This window comes from Loxodonta africana, chromosome 13 (assembly GCF_030014295.1).
Source record: "Loxodonta africana isolate mLoxAfr1 chromosome 13, mLoxAfr1.hap2, whole genome shotgun sequence".
NCBI classification, from domain to species: domain Eukaryota; kingdom Metazoa; phylum Chordata; class Mammalia; order Proboscidea; family Elephantidae; genus Loxodonta; species Loxodonta africana.
The window spans coordinates 5,551,458-5,565,096 of NC_087354.1; the positions used below are offsets into that span (position 1 = coordinate 5,551,458).

General features: G+C 37.7%; 1 protein-coding gene across 1 annotated transcript in view; it reads left to right on the forward strand.

Moving 5' to 3' along the window:
• GABRG3 (gamma-aminobutyric acid type A receptor subunit gamma3) overlaps nucleotides 1-13,639 on the forward strand; it is a 971,382-nt gene that overhangs the window by 197,563 nt on the left and 760,180 nt on the right. The window lies entirely within an intron of this gene.

Genomic DNA, 13,639 nt, shown 5'->3' on the forward strand with positions numbered 1-13,639 from the left:
CTGATTCTTAATGCTTGATTACTGGTCAATGTGGGCTTGTTTTTCCCCAAATGCTCATCAGACCTTGGTTCCTAATGATGGCAGCCAGCTTGCATTTCCCTAACATCTTCATTTAATTATTTTACCTTTTTCATCCCAAAGGAATTTACTTTGAGGACATGCCAAAGGATTTTTTCCCCCCTTTGAGGACAAAACAGTTGAAATCTATCACTGATTTTTGCAGCCACTCTTGTGCAATAAAAGGGAATTTGAAGGTAAGTGAAGAAATAGCCTTGGTTAGCTGAAGTACTGTGCTTCTGAGAGGGAGGCTGGTTCTCAGAGTAAAACATGGTGACAGGCAGCTTGCACCGCAAAGTTACACGGTCCCATCTACCATGTGGCTGGGCCATGTGGGTTGTCTACCCATGTCCTAGAGCCTGTTTGCAACCATTTTAAACACCAAATATAAGAAGGCACCTCTGTAGTTGAATGTCCTTGACAGAACTGAGGGTAGATAATGAGATGGATTGACAACAGCAATGGGCTCAAAAATAGCAACAATTGTGAGGTTGGTGCAAGACCAGACAGTGTTTTATTCTGTTGTACATAGAGTCCTCTGAGTAGAAACTGACTCGACAGCACCTAACAACAACAACAATAATGGGGTGTATTAGATGCTGTCTTAGTGGCTAAGAGCTTCAGCTGCTAACCAGAAGATCAGCAGTTTCAATGCACCAGGCACTCCTTGGAAATTCTATGGGGGCAGTTTTGCTCTGTCCTTTAGGGTTGCTGTGAGTCAGAATCGACTTGATGGCAACTTTTTTTTTTTTTTTTGAGCATCTATTTGGGTTCTGGGTATTGGTTTTATAACAGAAAGACCACAAGTGGATGGCTTTAACAAAAAAAATTTTTTATCTCACAGTTTAGAAGACTAGAAGTCCAAATTCAGGGCGTCACCTCTACAGGAAGGCTTTCTCTCTCTGCACTGAAGCAAGGAACTTCTAACTTTCTGCTCCTGGGATTTCTTCATGTGGCTTGGCATCTATTTTCCCCCATCTTGCTTGCCCAATCTACTCCTCTTAATCTCTTGTAAGAGATTAATTCGAGACTCACCCTACACTAATCCTGCTTCGTTACCGTAACAGAAAACTCATTCCCAAATGGGATTATAATCACAGGCAAAGAAATTAGGATTTACAACACATATTTTAAGGGGCCCACTCCATAACAGATGCCTTTGCTGTAAGTGGCACGTTAAGATATAAACAATGAGCTGCCTTTTGAGACACAGGAAAGGTAAGGATTGGAGACAGTTACCACTGATGACAATGGAATTAAAAGTACCTCCTCTAGTGTTAAATCCTTTGGGATATCAGAGAAGGAGAACACAGCAAACTAGCAGCACAATATGAAACCAATGGGTAGTAGCAAGTTGAGAGAATAGGTATTTTTTTTATTTCACACTTCCTTTTTTTTCATCGTGCTTTAGCAAAAGATTACAGCTCAAGTTAGTTTCTCATATAGAAATTTATATACACATTTTTATGTGACCCTAGCTCCTATCACTGTAATGTGACCACACATTCCTCCTTTCTACCCTGAATTTCCAGTGTGCATTCAACCAGCTCCTATTCTTTCTTGCATTCTCATCTCGCCTGTATCTCATCTCGCCTGTATCTACTTGAACTAAGAAGCACACTCTTCATGAGTATCATTTTATGTCTTCTAGTCCAGCCTATGTCTGAAGAGTTGGCTTCAGGAATGGTTTTACTTCTGGGGTAACAGAGAGTCCAAGGGCCGTGTCTTCTGGGGTTCCTCCAGTCCAGACCATTAAGCCTGGGCTTTTTATTAGAATTTGAGTTCAGCACCCCACTTTTCTCCTGTTCCATCAGGGACTTTCTGTTGTGTTCTTGGTTAGGGTGGTAATTGGTGGTGTACAGGCACCATCTAGTTCTTCTGGTCCACGGTTGATGGAATCTCTGGTTTACGTGGCCTCTTTTGTTTCTTGGGCTAATAGTTTCCTTATGTCTTTGGTGTTCTTCATTCTCCTTTGCTCCAGGTGGGTTGGGACCAATTGATGCATCCTAGATGGCTGCTCGCTACCTTTTAAGACCCCAGAAGCCACTTACCAAAGTGGGATGCAGAACATTTTCTTAAACTTCTTGTACCGATTGACCTAGATGTCCCCTGAAACCATGGTCGCCAGACCCGCGCCCCTGCTACACTGTCCCTCGAAGTGTTTGGTTGTGTTCAGGAAGCTTCTTAGCAATTGGTTTAGTCCAGTGGTGCTGACCTCTCCTGTATTTGTTATCCTTCCCTTCACCTAAGATAATTCTTGTCCTTGGAAACTCTATGGGGCAGTTCTACTCTGATCTATAGGGTCGCTATGAGTTGGAGTCGACTCGATGGCAATGAGTTTGGTTTTGGTTTTTATCTAGTTAGTGAATTCCATTTTTCCTCTCTCCCCACCATCATAACCATAAAAGAATGTTTTCTTATGTGTTTAAACGTTTTCTTGAGTTCTTATCATAGTGGTCTCATAGAATATTTGTCCTTTTGCAACTGACTAATTTCACTCAGCGTGCCTTCCAGATTCATCCATATTATGAGATGTTTCACAGATTCATCACTGTTCTTTATCACTGCATAGTATTCCATTGTATGAATCTATCATAATTTGTTTATCCAGTCATCCGTTGGTGGGCACCTAGAATGTTTCCATCTTTTTGTTATTGTGAACAGTGTTGCTGTGAATATGGGTGTGCGTATATCTATTTGCATGAGAGCTCTTATTTCTCTAGGATATATTCCAAGGAGTGGGATTGCTGGATCATATGGTACTTCTATTTCTAGCTTTTTAAGGAAGCATCAAATGGATTTCCAAAGTGCTTTTACCATTCTTACACTCTCACTAGCAGTGTACAAGTGTTCCAGTCTCTCCACAACCTCTCAACATTTATTATTTTGTATTTTTTGGATTAATGCTAGCGTTGTTGGGGTGAGATAGTATCTCACTGTAGTTTCAATTTGCATTCTGTAATGGCTAATGACCCTGAGCATTTCCTCATGTATATGTTAGCCACCTTAATGTCTTCTTTGGCAAAATGCCTGTCCATATCCTTTGCCCATTTTCTAAATTCTGTTATTTGTCTTTTTGTTGTTGAGGATTTGCAGTATCTTTATAGTTTTTATAGATTAGTCCCTGACTGGCTATGTCACCGCCAAATTTTTTTCTCAGTCTGTAGGTTGTCTTTTTACTCTTTTGGTGAAGTCTTTTGATGAACATAAGTGTTGATTTTTAGTAGTTCCCAGTTATCTAGTTTCTCTTCTGGTGTTTGTGCATTGTTAGTTATGGTTTGTATTCTGTTTATGCCATGTATTAGGGCTCCTAGCATTGTCTCTATTTTTTCTTCCCTGATCTTTATCATTTTAGATTTTATATTTAGGTCTTTGATCTATTTTGAGTTAGTTTTTGTGCATGATGTGAGGTATAAGTCTTGTTTCATTTTTTTGCAGATGGATATCCAGTTATGCCAGCACCATTTGTGGTGATAAAGGGTATCCTTGTCTGGTTCCCATGTTCAAGCGGGATGTTTCAGGCTGTCTCCCTTTGGGATGATGTTGGTTGTTGGCTTTGTAAAAATGCCCTTTATTATGTTGAAGAATTTTCTGTTCTATTCCTGTTTTGATGAGAGTTTTTATCATGAATGCATTTTGGACTTTTGTCAAATACCTTTTCAGCTTCAATTGATAAGATCATATGGTTCTTGTCTTTTGTTTTATGTGATGGATTACACTGATTGTTTTTCTAATGTTGAACCATCCATGCATACCTGGTATGAATCCCCCTTGATCATGGTAAGTTATTTTTTTGATATATTGTTAAATTCTATTGGCTAGAATTTTGTTGAGGATTTTTGCATCTGTGTTGGTGAGGCACACTCATCCATCATTTCCTTTTTTTGTAATGTCTTTACCAGATTTTCATTTCAGGGTTATACTGGCTTCACAGAATGTGTTTGGGAGTATTCCATACTTTTCTATGCTCTGAAGTACCTTTAGTAGTAGTAGTGTTAATTATTCTCTGGAAGTTCGGTAGAATTCTCCATTGAAGCCATCAGGGCCAGGGCATTTTTTCCTTGGGAGTTTTTCAATTACCTTTTCAATGTCTCAGTTAGTTTATTATAGGTTTATTTAATTGTCCTATCTCTGTTTGTGTTAGTTTATGTAGGTAGTGTGTATCTAGAAATTTCTCCCTTTCCTCTAGGTTTTCAAATTTGTTAGAGTACAGTTTTTCATAGTATGCTGTTATGATTCTTTTAATTTCAGTTGGGTCTGTTATGATATCTCCCATCTCATTTTCTTCTTCAGGTTATTTGCTTCCTTTCTTGTTTTTCTTTTGTCAATGTGGCCAGTGTTTTATCGATTTTGTTTACCTTTTCAAAGAACCAGCTGTTGTTCTTGTTAACTCCTTAAATTGTTTTTCTATTCCCTATTTCATTTAATTCTGCTCTAATTTTTATTGTTTCCTTTCTTCTTAGGCCTGAGGTCTTCTTTTGCTCCTTTCTACTTGTTCTGAGTTGTTAGGGTTAATGTGTTGGTTTTGGCCCTTTCTTCTTTTTGGCTGTGTCCATTCATTGCCATAAATTGACCTCTGAGTACTGCTTTTGCTGTGTCCCAAAAGTTCTTGTAGGATGTGTTTGCATTCTTAGTTGATTCTCTGAATATCTTTATTCCATCCTTAATTTCTTCTATACCCCAGTAGTTTTTGGGCAAAGTGTTGTTCACTTTCCATGAGCTCAATTTTTTTTTTTAATTTTTATTGTGCTTTAAGTGCAAGTTTACAAATCAAGTCAGTCTTTCATACAAAAATTTATATGTATCTTGCTATATACTCCTAGTTGCTCTCCCCTCTAATGAGACAGCATACTCCTTCTCTCCACTCTCTATTTTTGTGTCCATTCAGTCAGCTTCTGACCCCCTCTGCCCTCTCATCTCCCCTCCAGATAGGAGATGCTCACATTGTCTCATGTGTCTACTTGAACCAAGAAGCTCACATCTTACCAGTATCATTTTGTATACCATAGTCCAGTCCAATCCCTGTCTGAAGAGTTGGCTTTGGGAATGGTTCCTCTCTTGGGCTAACAGAAGGGCTGGGGACCATGAACTGTGGGGTCCTTCCAGTCTCAGTCAGACCATTAAGTTTGGTCTTTTTACAAAATTTGCATGCCACTGCTCTTCTGCTGCCTCAGGGGTTCTCTGTTGTGTTCCCTGTCAGTGCACTCATCTGTTGTAGATGGGCACCATCTAGTTCTTCTGGTTTCAGGCTGACGCAGTCTCTGATTTATGTGGCTTTCTGTCTGTGTGGGCTCATAATTACCTTGTGTCCTTGGCGTTCTTCATTTTCCTTTCCTCCAGGTGGGTTGAGACCAATTGGTGCATCTTAGATGGCCGCTTGCTAGCGCTTAAGACCCCAGACGCCACTCTCCAAAGTGAGATGCAGAATGTTTTCTTGATAGATTTTATTATGCCAATTGACCTAGATGTCCCCTGAAACTGTGGTCACCAATCCCCCACCCCTGCTACGCTGGCCTTCCAAGCATTCAGTTTATTCAGGAAACGTCTTTGCTTTTGGTTTAGTCCATTTGTGCTGACCTCTCCTGTATTGTTTGTTGTCTTTCCCTTCACCTAAAATAGTTCTTGTCTACTATCTAATTAGTGAAACCCCCTCCCTCCCACCTCCTGTAACCATCAAAGAATATTTTCTTCTCTGTTTTAACTGTTTCTCGAGTTCTTATAACAGTGGTCTTATACAGTATTTGTCCTTTTACAACTGAGTAATTTCACTCAGCATAATGCCTTCCAGGTTCCTTCATGTTATGAAATGTTTCACGGATTCATCATTGTTCTTTATCAAGACATATTATTCCACTGTGTGAATATACCATAATTTATTTATCCATTCATTTGTTGATGGGCACTTTGGTTGCTTCCATTTTTTGCTATTGTAAAGAATGCTGCAGTGAACATGGGTGTGCATATATCTGTTCGTGTAAAGGCTGTTATTTCTCTAGGATATATTCCAAGGAATGGAATTGCTGGATCATATGGTAGTTCAATTTCTAGCTCTTTAAGGAAGCACCAAATCAATTTCCAAAGTAGTTGTACCATTTTACATTCCCACCAGCAGTGTATAACTGTTCCAATCTCTCCACAGCCTCTCCAACATTTATTCTTTTGTGTTTTTTGGGTTAATGCCAGCCTTGTTTGAGTGAAATGGAATCTCATTGTACTTTTGATTTGCAAAAGTACAATGAACAAGATATGCTTTTCCACTTAGTAGGTCTCTTTTGGTTTCTTGCAGTAGGTTCTTGTATTTTCATTGTATAGGGCTGGATCGCTATGAATCGGAATCGACTCGACGGCAGTGGGTTTTTTTTTTTTTGGTTTAGGGCTTTTATGTCTGTGGTCAGGTTTATTCCTAAGTATTTTACCTTCTTGGGGGCTGTTGTAAATGTTATTAATTTGGTGATTTCCTCTTTGATGTTCTTTGTTTTTTTTTTTTTTGACGTAGAGGAACCTGACATTTGTATGTTTATCTTGTATCCTGCTACTCTGCTGAAATCTTCTATTGGTTTTCGTTGTTTTCTTGAGGATTTTTTTAGGGTTTTCTATTTATAAAATCATGTCATCTGCAAATGGGGATACTTTTACTTCTAACTCAGAAATTTGGATGTCCTTTATTTCTTTATCTAGCCTAATTGCTCTGGCTAAGACTCCAGTACAATTTTGCTTAAGAGTGATGATAAAGAGCATCCTTGTTTGATTCCCAGTCTCAAGGGGAATGCTTTTAGACTCTCTTCATTTGGGATGATGTTGGCTGTTGGCTTTGTATAAATGCCCTTTATTATGTTGAGGATGTTTTCTTCTACTCCTATTTTGCTGAGTTTTCATCATGAATGCATGTTGGACTATGTCAGATGCATTTTCTGCATCAGTTGGTAAGATCGTGGTTCTTGTTTTTTGTTTTATTTATATGATGGATTACATTGATTGTGTTTCTAATGTTGAACCATCCCTGCATACCTGGTATGAATCCCACTTCGTCATGGTGAATTATTTTTTTGATATGTTGTTGAATTCTATTGGCTAGAATTTTGTTGAGGATTTTTGCATCTAAGTTCATGAGGGATATAGGTGTGTAATTTTCCTTGTTTTTTTTTTTTTTTTGTGGTGTCTTTACCTGGTTTTAGTATCAGGGCTATGCTGGCTTCATAGAATGAGTTTGGGAGTATTCCATCCTTTTGTATGCTCTGAAATACCTTTTTAGAAGTGATGTTAACTCTTCTGTTAAAGTTTGGTGGAATTCTCCAGTGAAGACATCAGGGCCAGGGATTTTCTTTTGTTGGGAGTTTTTTAATTACCTTTTTAATCACTTCTTTTTTTATGGGTTTGTTTAGTTTTTCCTCCTCTGTTTGCATTAGTTTCGGTAGATAGTGTGTTTCTAGAAATTCATCCATGTCTTCTAGGCTTTCAAATTTGTTAGAGTACACTTTTTCATAGTAATCTGATGTGATTCTTTTAATCTCAGTCGAGTCTGTTGTGATATTGCCCATCTCATTTCTTATTCAGGTTATTTCCTTAGCCTCCTGTTTTTCTTTTGTCAGTTTGGTCAATGGTTTATCAATTTCGTTAATTTTTCAAAGAACTGGCTTTTAGTCTTATTAATTCTTGTGATTGTATTTTCTCTATTTCATTTTTTTCTGCTCTAATTTTTATTATTTGCTTTCTTCTGGTGCCTGAAGGTTTCTTTTGTTGCTCTCATTCTATTTGTTCAAGCTTTAGGGATTATTCTTTGATTTTAGCCCTTTCTTCTTACCGTATGTGTGCACTTATTGATATAAATTGAGCTCTGGACACTGCTTTTGCTGTGTCACAGAGGTTCTGATAGGAAGTGTTTTCATTCTCATTGGATTCTATGAATTTCTTTATTTCATCCTTGATGTCTTCTGTAACCCAGTTGTTTTCGAGCAGGGTAGTGTTCAGTTTCCAAGTGTTTGATTTCTTTTTCCTGCTTTTTTCTGTTATTGATTTCTACTTTTATGGCCCTGTGGTCAGAGAAGATATTTTGTAATGTTTCAATGTTTTGGATTCTGCTAAGTGTTGCTTTATGACTTAATATGTGGTCTATTCTAGAGAATGTTCTATGTACGCTATAAAAGAAATTATACTGGGCTGCAGTTGGGTGTAGCATTCTGGATATGTCTATGAGGTCGAGTTGGTTGATTGTGGCATTTAGATCTTCCTTGTCTTTATTGAGCTTCTTTCTGGTTGTTCTGTCCTTCACTAGTAGTGGTTTGTTGAAGTCTCCTACTACAACTGTGGAGCTGTCTATCTCACTTTTCAATGCTGTTAGAGTTTGTTTTATGTATCTTGTAGCCCTGTTGTTGGATGCATAAATATTTAATATGGTTTCTCCTGCTGTATGGTCCTTTTAATCATTATATCATACCTTTCTGTATCCTTTTGGTGGATTTAACTTTAAATGCTATTTTGTTATAAATTAATATTGCCACTAGTGGTCTTTTTCTGATTGTCCTTTGCTTGGTATATATTTTTCCATCCTCTGAGTCTTAGTTTGTTTGTATCTCTAAGTCTAAGGTGTGTCTTGTGTAGGTAGTATATATACAGACTGTCTTTTTTAATCCATTCTGCCACTCTCTGTCTCTTTATTGATGCATTTAGCCCATTTACATTCAACGTAATTATGGATAGGCATGAATTTAGTGCTGTCATTTTGATGTCTTTTTTTGTGTTTGTTGACAGTTTCTTTTTCCCACTTAATTTTTTGTCCTGAGTGGTTTATTTTAATATATTGTCTTTTGCTGTTATTCATTGTTCTTGATTTTGTTTCTGCTGAGTCTGTATTTTTTTTTTTTTTTGCATTTTATTTTGATGAGCAAGATTGTTAGTCTCCTTTCTGGTTACCTTATTATTTACCGCCATTTTTCTAAATTTAAACCTAACTCTTATTTTTTTATATCGCCTTGTCTTCCTCTCTATATGAAAGATCTGTGACTACATGTTTAATCTCTACTGTTTCACTCTTCTCTTCTTTTTACGTAATGACATCACTCTTTCCCTGTTGAGCATTTCTTTATCTTCATTTATTTTTGTGATTTCTCTATCTAGGTTGACATCTGATTGCTCTGTCCTGAGTTCTAGTCTTGGGCTGATATCTAATAATACTGATTTTCTAAACAGAGAACTCCGTATAGTATTTCTTGTGGTTTTGGTTTGCTTTTTACCAATTCCCTAAACTTGTTTATCTGGAAATGTCATTTTGCATTCATATTTGAGAGACGGTTTTGCTGGATATATTATTCTTGGCTGGCAGCTTTTTTCCTTTAGTACTTTATAAAAGTCATCCCAATGCCTTCTTGCCTGCATAGTTTCTGCTGAGTAGTCCAAGCTTATTCTTATTGAGTCTCCTTTGTAGGTGACTTTTCATTTATCTCTAGCTGCTCTTAAAATTCTCTCTTTATCTTTGGTTTTGCCAAGTTTGATTATAATATGTCTTGGTGACTTTCTTTTGAGATCCACCTTATGTGGAGTTCAATGAGCATCTTAGATAGATATCTTCTCATCTTTCACAATATCAGGGAAGTTTCCTGCTAACAATTCTTCAACAATTCTGTCTGTATTTTCTGTTATCCCTCCCTGTTCTGGTACTACAATGACTGGTAGGTTATTTCTCTTGATAGAGTCCCACGAGATTCTTAAGATTTCTTCATTTTTTTAAATTCTTTATCTCATTTTTCCTCAAATATATTGGTGCCAAGTGTTTTGTCTTCATTCTTAGTAATTCTGCTTTCACTTCCTCAGTTCTGCTCCTCTGACTTTCTATTGAGTTGTCTACTTCTGTAATTGTATTGTTAATCTTCTGAATTTCTGATTGCTGTCTCTCTATGGATTTTTGCAACTTATTAAATTCGTCATTATGTTCTTGAATAACCTTTCTAATTTCTTCAAGTGCTTTATCTGTGTGTTCCGTGGATTGTTCTGTGTTTTGCCTGATCTCGTTCCTGATGTCTTGAAGTGTTCTCTATATTAATCTTTTGTATTCTGCATTTGGTAATTTCAGGAATGCATGTTCATCCAGAAGACCCCTGGATTCTTTGTTTTGAGAGCTTTTTGAAGCACTCATGGTCTGTTTTATGTGATTTAATATTGACTTTTGTCTCCCAGCCGTGTATAAGTTATTTTAGTTGCTTATTTTATGTTTGCTTACTGTATCCTAGCTTCTTCCTTTTTTTTATATGCCCAAATAAGTTGATCGTGTGAGCTAACTTGATTTTTTTCACTTTTGAAGCTGTAATATCCTGTGACCAGATGGCTAGAGCTGTTATCAGATATATGAATCTAGGAGTCCCTTCACTTTTCTTGTATAGATTCAGCTCAGGTGTCCAGGTAGCTGATCATCAAGTATGTGGTAAAGGCTCTGTCCTACAGTCTTAGAGGGGCAGGGCTGAGTGATGTAGGTACACTTATCTGGTTGCAGCAGGGGATTGCATTCTTTACAAGATAGGGGCTTGACAACCATCCCCTAAGTGTCTGTGAAGAAAGCACATCCATGTTTCCTAGAGTGTACAGGTGGGTAGGTTCTGCAGACGGACCATGGATACCCAGTGCTTTTGGTTGTAAGGACTGGGAGGTACCAGTTATCCTTGGACCCCTGTCGCAGGTGGCTTGGTTACATGGTTGGAGCCACCAGTCCTTAGGCCCCTGTTGTGGGTAGGTGATTATAGTATATAGAGGACCCTGTTTAATAGGCAAAGTGGTGTCCAGCATCAAACTTCCACCTCTCCACCGCACAGCTAAAACAGTTGTAGTCTGCTAACAAGGGCTTACTCTCCTGAAATAGGCCCGCACAAGTCCATGCAGGGGTGAAATTATTCAAAGTCCAAAGACTGTTTATGCCTGGACAGGAGCTACTTCTGTCCTGATCTCCTTAGGTTAATGGAGCTGGCAGATTATCTCTTCCCCCAATTGTGAATTGATTCGTTCTCCAAGGCCTGGTGAATGTCTCAGGGTGCTCAGCAGGGCTATCTCAGGCCCAGGGAAATCGACAGCCACTGAATCCAGTTTGGGGCTGGGGACGTAGTAAAAGATACGCCAGTACCTAGTTTTGCCGAGAGTGCCATTCTTCTCTGGTTCTGGAGGTGTGAGTAGGCTGCGCGGCTGGGTGTCTCTCCCTGAGGAAACTGTGGACGGAATGCTACTGCCAGCCCTCCACAGTCATTCCCGGCAATGGTGCCTGAGGATTTCTGTCGATTCTGGTCTGGCAACTCCTCCCCACTTCTGAACTGTCTCTCCCTCCCCCTTACACTCAGTCTGTTTTCTAACTTTGCCGTTGATGTTCAGGGCTCCTAGCTTGTTGTAAATATAATCGTTTCACTTTGTTTTTTGGGTCTTTGTTGTGAGAGGGATCACCAGAAGCATCTTGACAGCTCTGCTATGTTGGCACCACCTCACATGTCTGATTTTTTTCCTTTTTGTTATTGGTTTCTACTTTTATGGTTTTGTGGTAAGAAAAGATGCTTTGAAATGTTTCAATGTTTTGGATTATGTTACAGCTTGCTTTGTGGCCTAATATGTGCCCTAATCTAGAGAAAGTTCCATGTGGTTTGTAAAAGAAAGTATACTTGTCTGCTGTTGAGACGAGTGTTCTGTGTATGTCTATGAGATGAAGTTGTTTGATTGTGGCCTTTAGATCTTCTGCATCTTTATTGAGCTTCTTTCTGGATGTTCTGTCCTTCGCTGATAGCGGTGTGTTGAAGTCTCCTACTATTATTGTGGAGCTCTCTCTTTCTCTTTTCAATGCTGTTAGAATTGGTTTTATGTGTTTTGGAGCCCTGTCATTGTGTATGTAAATATTTATTATTGTTATGTCCTTCTGGTGTATTGACCTTTTAATCATTATGTAGTGTCCTTCCTTATCTTTTGTGGTGTATTTTCCTTTAAAGCCTATTTTATTAGAAATTAATATTACCACTCCTGCTCTTTTTTGATTGTTGTTTTCTTGATATATTTTTTTTACTATTCTTAATTTGTGTCTTTAAGTCTAAGACGTGTCTCTTGTAGGCAGCATATAGACAGACATGTTTTTTTTTAATCCATTTTGCTACTCTCTGTCTCCTTATTGGTGCATTTAGTCCATTTACATTCATTGTGATTATTTTTTTTAAGAGTTTAGTTCTGTCATTTTATATTTTTTGTGTGTGTTGTTGACGGTTTCTTTGTTCTGCTTAATTTTCTGTGCTAAGTTGTTTTTCTTTATGTATTTTCTTTTTATGTTTTTCATTGTTGATTTTGTATTTGCTGAGTGTTTATGTTTTTTATTTTGGTGCATAGTATTGTTAGTTTCCTTTTTGGTTACTTTAATATTTATCCCTATTTTTCTATGTTTAAACCAATCTTTTATATCTTCTTGACTTCCTCTCCTTATAAAAGATCTATGTCTACATTTTTTAGTCCCTCTTTTTCTTCTTAATGTTGTCATCTACATATTGATATCTCTGTTTCTCTATTTTAGTGTTTTAACTTTGATTTGTTTTGTGACTTCCTTATCTGAGTTGGTATCTGGATACCCTGTCCTATGTTCTGGTGTTGCATTGTTATCTGATGTTATTGATTTTCTAACTGTAGGACTGCCTTTAGTTTTTACAAATTCCCTAAACTTCTGTTTATCTGGAAATGCCCTAATTTCGCCATCATATTTGAGAGACAGTTATGCTAGATATGCAATTCTTGGCTGGTAATTATTTTCCTTCAAGTCTTTATATGTGTCTTCCCATTGCCTTCTTGCCTGTATGGTTTCTGCTGAGTAGTCTGAGCTTATCCTTATTGACTTTCCTTTGTAGGTGACTTTTTGTTTATCCCCAGCTGCTCTTAAAATTCCCTCTTTGTCTTTGGTTTTGACAAGTTTGATTATAATATGTCTTGGTGACTTTCTTTTGGGATGTACCTTGTGTGTGGTTCAATGAGCTTTTTGAATAGATATCTTCTCATCTTTCACAATATCAAGGAAGTTTTCTCCCAACATATCTTCAACAGTTCTCTCTGTATTCTCTGTTACCCTCCCCCCGCCCCTGTTCTGGTATTCCAATCACTTGCAGGTTTTCCTCTCGATAGAGTTCCACATTATTCTTAGGGTTTCTTCAGTTTTTAAAATTCTTGTATCTTATTTTTTCTCAAATAAGTTGGTGTCAAGTGCTTTATCTTCAGTCTCACTAATTCTTACTTCCATTGCCTCAATTCTGCTGCTATGACTTTCTATTGACTCATCTAATTCTGAAATTTTACTGTTAATCTTTTGGATTTCTGTTTGCTGTCTATAGATTCTTTCAGCTTGTTAAATTTGTCATTAGGCTCTTGTTTATCCTTCTTATGTTTTTCTATTGCTTTGTCAGTGTGTTTCTTGGCTTGTGTGTTTTGCCCGATCTGCTGAAAAGTTTTATATATTAACCTTTTGAATTCTGTCTCCAGTAATTCCAAGAAGTTTTCTTCCTCCGGGAGGTTTCTTGAATTTTTGTTTTGGGAGCTTGCTGAAGCCATTATGGTCTGCCTCTTTATGTGATTTGATATTGATCGTTTTCTC